This window comes from Triticum aestivum, chromosome 3B (genome assembly GCF_018294505.1).
Source record: "Triticum aestivum cultivar Chinese Spring chromosome 3B, IWGSC CS RefSeq v2.1, whole genome shotgun sequence".
Classification (NCBI taxonomy): domain Eukaryota; kingdom Viridiplantae; phylum Streptophyta; class Magnoliopsida; order Poales; family Poaceae; genus Triticum; species Triticum aestivum.
Genome location: NC_057801.1, coordinates 700,514,270 through 700,520,848, shown reverse-complemented (window position 1 = coordinate 700,520,848; position 6,579 = coordinate 700,514,270). Strand labels below are relative to the sequence as shown.

Below are 6,579 nucleotides of genomic sequence, written 5' to 3'. Positions count from 1 at the left end.
TGCTCCTGCCTCCCGTGGTCGGCTATGCTACCGCGGAGGCCTCACCGCCCCCTATTACTCCCATCGCTGGCCAGGCCATCCCTCCACTCACCCATCCTCCTGTTATTCTGCGGCGACGGCAGCCTCACATCGCAGCCGAACCAGTGAAACCTCGTACTCCTCTCCGTGAGGGCATCCACTGCTGGGTCTTCCCCGGCTCCGCGTCATCCCCTTCCTAGGTCTCGCCGTCGTCCACCGCCGTGGTGCTCTCGGCGCGGCGTGGTCAATATGGTCAAGGCCGACTTCCATCGGAAGACTACTGTACGTGGAGAGGCTGACAGTTGGGTCCACGACAGCCGCAAGGAAGTGCCTACTTATTACGCGCAAAATAATTATTCCTCCACCTGACAGCGGGGACCCACCGGATGGTCCACCGTATTTCGCGAGAAAACGTTTCCCCCCTGACTGTTGGGACCCACCAGCTACATCTTCGCATGCAAGGAAGTGCGTCCGGGCAAAAAAAACGATTCACCCCCCTGACTGCTGGGACCCACCAGCTACATCTTCGCACGCAAGGAAGTGCCTGACAGTCAGGACCCACCTGGTCGAAGCGTATTTAGCGTTGTCATTCTGGTCGCAAACGTGTACGTACATACTGGTCGATGTAGAGGCGCGCACGTGTCGTAGTAGAGGCGCGCACGTAGCATGTACACGTATGTACAACGGCCAGTGTACAAGAAAGAAAATACGGCCACGTACATACATACGCGCTGGGTCTCGAACGCCTACTCACGTATACGTACGGCCAGGGCTCGTGTAGATGGCTGGGTCGGAACAGGGAAACAACGTCGTCGTCGTGTTCATGGGGAGGCAACGGAATGCATCGTGTTCATCGGGAGGCAACGGAACGCGTGGGAGCCAACCGGCTTGGACGGAATAGCCGATGGAAACGAGGCCTGGCGTACCGCACAACGAAGGAAACAACCTTGTGTTTGCCCAGCCACGGTCAAAACGGGATCCTGTTCATCGGGAGGGGTCTGGTATACCGCAAAACGGAGGATACGGACTTATGTTGAACCTCCTATGGTCGAAACGGGGTCAATTGATCGGGAGGGGTGTGGCGTACCGCAAAATGGAGGAAACGGACTTGTGTTGGAGCGCTACAGTCGAAACGGGGGTCCTGTTCATCGGGAGGAGTGTGGCGTACCGCAAAACGGGACTCCACGGGCTACTGTTCATCTCCACCATCGACCTCCTCCAGCCTCCACAGGCTACTGTTAATCCACCGTCGACCTCCTCCAGCCTCCACCTGCGACTGTTCATCCACGGGCTCCTGTTCATCCAGCCTCCACCGCACGCTACTCCACCGGCTACTGTTCAACCACCCCTCTCCACGGGCTCCTGTTCAACCACCCCTACACGGGCTACTGTTCATCCAGTCCTCCACGGGGTCGTCTTGTTCATCCATCCCTCCACGGGGTCCTGTTCATCCAGCCCCAACCGGCTCGATCGATCGGGGTCCTGTTCATCTAGAGGCAACACCACGGGGTCCTGTTCATCCACTCCCACCGGGAACTGTTCATCCAAACCCCCCTGCAACGCTCACTGTTCATCCAGAGACAGGATCGATCGGCTTCGGTTAGCAGCAGTAGCGAAGGAACCGCTCGATTGGGTTCAGTTAACAACCATTGATCGATCGCTTGGGTTCAGTAACGCGTAGCCTGCAGTGCAATCGCTCGGGTTCAATAGGCGAACGCCTCGCTCGGGTTCAATTAGAGCCCAATGCCTCGCACCCACGCGCGTGCGTGTACGAGAGAAACGCGCAAACCTCCATGCATCGCTTGGCCCCGACCACCCACCGTAACCCGGAACACCCCGATATCTTCCTCGCCCTCGCTTCTACCACGGTTTTTCCATCATGAACGACCCAAAGAATGTCATGCAGCTGCGTCTTCGGCTCGCCCAGGACGAAAAACCCATTCTGTCATGATTTTTTGTCATAGAAGTAGGAGCCCATCACATCTATGATGATACCGTGTTTTGTCACAATTATCGTCATAGAAGTGTCATAAGTATGACAGAAAAAAATTCATTCGGCCCAAAATGTCACGGATGTGTCTTTTTTGTAGTGTTGGCTCACATATACATGGGAGTAAAGCCTTGGCATGCATCCACAAATACTAAGAATAATTATGACAAATTCTAATCATTGCCTTAAGATCTAGGGTTTGTATTTAACTCTCATGCTATAATCTAGTATAATAAATTGACATCTTGACTTATTATAATCAGTTGTTGAATGATGCACCCAAGGATAATTTCTGAAGATGACATAACATGTACCATCGCGGTAGACAACGTGTATTCTTTGTTGAACAATAACTCTTTTCACGGCGGCCTGCACGCTAGGCCATCTTTTTTATTGAGTGATAACTTGGTGGGGGGCGGGGGTTCCCCTCATGAATATATTACTCAAAGAGCATGTAGGCAGTGTTAATTACATAAGTTTACACAACCAGAGGAGAGATAGAGGCGCCAATACATAGTGGCCTCTATACTAACATGGTCCCTAAACCTGAAAAATCCAAAGATAACAGTCTAAAATTATGTTTCTAATAGTGCCGAACGCATAGAGGTGCTCATTGCGGAAAACATGGGCATTGCAAGAGTCCCAGATTTTTGACAAGATGGCAAGGGTGATGGTGGGCCAGTTGTTGATGTTGAGGCCAACCGGGTGTTCCAAATGTGATATGTGGCGGTAGGAGCAGCGAGGCCGAGGAGCGGCCAAGACTTCCATAAGCTAAATTTTTTTCTTTGAGAAACACAATACAGACGCAGACACTTACGAACACGTCTTAAAACCTATCGATAGACAATTATGATCCACGTGAACTAAAAAAATGGAGAGGTGATTCACATGAACAAATGACTCTCTTTTTTCCCTTAGGGAAAAACACGGCCCAAGCAAATACTACTAGCAATACTAGACGCGTACGAGTGTCTCAAAAAAAAAAATACTAGACGCGTACGTAACTTAAAAAAAAACTGGGCCTTCCATACTCGCTTCAAAAGGTCAAAATCGTGCTACCGCCAATTGGGCTGGGTTGGGTTGGGTTTGGGGAGGGCCACGCGTCACGAGAGGCGCGCGTGACAGCAAACGCGCGATCGAGGCCGGGACTCCGAGCACAACACAGCTCGCGCGTCTTTAAGATCGGGATCCGCCGCCGCCGCCTCTCCCTGTCCCTGCCTCCGGCGCGTCCCCTCCTCCTCGCCTCAAACCCTAGCCCGCCCATGGCGTCGCCGCCGCTGCTACCGTCAGGCCCTTCCTCCTTCTACTCAAGCCAGGGCGTGCTCGCATCCTTCCCGAACCCGTGGCTCGAATGGGAGGGAACCGGCCACCGCCTCCTCTCCCCCTACCACTCGCCGCCACCGCCGCAAACCCTAGCCCATGGCGTCGCCGCCGCCCCCCTCCCAGCCCCCAGCACGCCACCCACCTCGCCTCCGCCCGTCGCGTCGCCTCCTCCGCCTCCTCCTCAGCCCGCGCCCGGCTTCGCCTTCTGCCCGACCGACCGCGAGCTCGTCTCCTTCTACCTCCGCCCAAGAATCTCCGGCCAGCCCCTCCCGAACGCCGCCAAGCACTACTTCCACGAGGCAGACGTGTACGCCACAGATCCGGCTTCCCTCGTCGCCGGCCGCCTGCCAGGCCCGGCGAAGGCTCAAGGGGAGAGCAAGAACGGTACTTCTTCAGCCTCGTGAAGCCCAGGAGCGCCCAGGACAGCCGCAAGTGCCGGATCGTCGGAGGAGGCAAGGGCACATGGAAGCAAGAGCGAGGGAACGACGTCGCCGGCGCAGAGGGCCGCGCCATCGGGCGCCTGGAGAGGTTCACGTACACGCCCAGCCCCAAGGAAGACAAGAAGCCGCCGGAGTGGCTCATGACGGAGTTCAGCGTCGATCAGCACGACGACGGCGGCCAACCGACGCCGGTTCTTTGCCTCTGCAAGATCTACCAGAGCCCGCGCTTCCTCAAGTCCGCCTCCAAGAACTCCGCGTCCGCGCGCAAGAGGAAGTCCCCCGCGGACGAATCATCCTCCGTCAAGCGGCAGCTCCTGTTTCCGGCGCCCCCTCCCCCACCAATTCCGTTGTTGCCCGTCCTGTTTCCTCCGCCCCCTCCTCCCGCACCAAATCTGCTGGCCGAAGACGACGTCTGGGCGCACATTGGTGCGGACCCAGAATTGAACTTTAGCGTGGAAGAGTTCACCGCTCCCTGGCCCTGCTCAATGACGGCAGCGGCGCCGTCTCTGCTAGGATCCGGCCATGGAAGTCAGTGCGCTTAACAGAGTTCTTGCATGCAACGGCCATCTCTGAAGATGTTCCTCTCCTCTACTCCTTGAGTTACCCAAGGGCTGATAGTGACTCCTCTCAACGGCTGGGATCTCAGCAACCGCTTTGATTAAGTCGCTCTAGTTAAACTAGTCATTACCTTTACTGCTATTATGGTTATTGTTTGCTAAAATCAAACCCTGGCATATTATACTCTACAGCGTATACTCCATGACAATATATCATGGCTCAGTTTTGGGAGCAATGTGATTCTTAAGTTTGATTTGATGCCATCTTGTGTTGCGCAATGTGATTCTTAAGTTTGATTTGATGCTATCTTGTGTTGCACAATGTGGTTCTTAATTTCTGCAGTAGATAATGTGGTTCTTAAGTTTGATGCTATCTTGTGTTTTATCTTTTCTGAATTTAGCACTGCAACTGAATCCTTGAATATATGCTGTATCCTGTTGTTCTCCACAAGCTTTGTTAATTCTGCAAGATCTTTGTTCTAGGCTAGAAACAGGCATAATTTGCTTACCGGAGATCTGGAACTACTGTATGCTGCAGCCGGACTTGAATGTTCATCTGTTTTTTGTAATGCTCCCAGGCGTCTATGATTCACCCCTTGTATAGTTGTACTCCTTCCTTTTTTAACCTGTTCGTTGTTGCATTACTGCAGAATGGTCAAGATTTGTTGCACGATTGCCGTCGTGAACTGAAGATGTGCTTTGGCAGCTCACCATGGCTACTAAGAACTTAAGATGTGCTTTGGTTACAAAAAAGATCCTGACACAATTTTGTGGCTTCTGTTTCTAGATGGGTTTTGTAGTTTCAGTTGTTTTTACCTGACAAGGCTTTACTTCAACATAACATATACTCCGTATTTTGTTCTGAGGATACAGGTGTTGCTCATCTTTTGATTTCTGGTCACATATTTTTACTTTACATGCACAGCTGCTAGTAGTTCTCTGCCCTCACCGCGGGCCTATAAATTCTTCACCACCTCGGCTCAAACTGCTGATATGATCGTGGGACTTGTTGTTCGTTTTTCTTCTCTGAAGACGAAGTAGTGCTTCAGTTGAGCTCTTGTGTAGCAATAGTTCAGTATTCAGCAGCTGTTTCTCCAGCTGACATGGATACACATGCGCCCGGAGGATCGGGCGGGTTGGGGAGGCCCTGTGATGGAAACCTCGGGAATCATGGAGGGATTAGTGATGCTAGCAAGTTGCAGTTGGTTTAGAAGATTGGGCTGTAAATTCTTAGACTTAGGATTGCAGTTATGTATGATGATGCTACAATTTTGATCCTGCTGTAACTGTAAAAGACAAGCGGGATTGAACTCTCACATCAAATGAAAAAACCCGAACATGACTAATTTTGAGTTGTAAATTTTTTTTTGAATCTCTGGGTTGTAAATTCTTATATGTTATAATTCAGTTTTCTTCATGCATCTATTGCATCTGGTTAGGTAGGTATTGTGGAGACTCTGCCCAAAATTGTGGCGGTTTTGAATTACTGTATGCACAGCCGCTGTTTCGATGCGGTGCTACGTCAACGATGCTTAGCTCTGGTAGAACTGCAACTATGCACCCAAGGCACACAACTAAGTTCAAGACGACCAACAAGACCTTTCGATCGCCAGTTTCGTGTCGCAAACACACTGAAATTTATTGGTAATCTAGATGGTGAACTTGTAGACTTAATATAATGGGATCAAATGTAACCTGGAACTCCAAAAGGGTCATGCAGTACACAAGTGGCTGCTGATCAGTAGCCTAAATCTGAGAAGCTGAGCGATTGGCTGCAACTGCAGTAACAAATGGGCAGATATCTTGCAACCACACATAATACATTCAGTAACAACTGGATTTAGTTTGCCTCCATTATAAATTTATAAGTAATAAAGTACAGCAGAAACATGGCCTGATAAATTTTTCAGATAGAAATAGCAACTTCGTTTTTTTGTCACAGCTCATTATTTTTACCACAGCAGCAACACAATTGTCATCCAAATAAAGAAAGTAAATCCAGTGTAACAGAAAAGATCTCGAATGTATTCTTATAAATCTAAGATGCCCGACAATTCTTCCAGCGAGTCAAGATTTTTTTAAATCAAAAGGCTCTTCGCCAACTCCGCCTATGTTGTCTCAACATAGCCGGTCCCAAGCCCGGGTAAAGGAGGAGGGTTGTGATAGGCTTGGCGAGCCAACGTAAAAACTCAGCCACTCTTATGGAGATGAAACCCAAAAGATTTTCGTTGGGGCGTAACCCTCTCAGCGA

The 6,579-nt window shown here is 50.9% G+C and overlaps 1 pseudogene; it reads left to right on the top strand.

Annotated features, from left to right (window-relative positions):
- The first annotated feature begins 3,270 nt into the window (after positions 1-3,270).
- On the top strand, positions 3,271-5,686 carry LOC123067726 (leucine-rich repeat extensin-like protein 3; annotated as a pseudogene).
- The last annotated feature ends 893 nt before the right edge of the window (positions 5,687-6,579 follow it).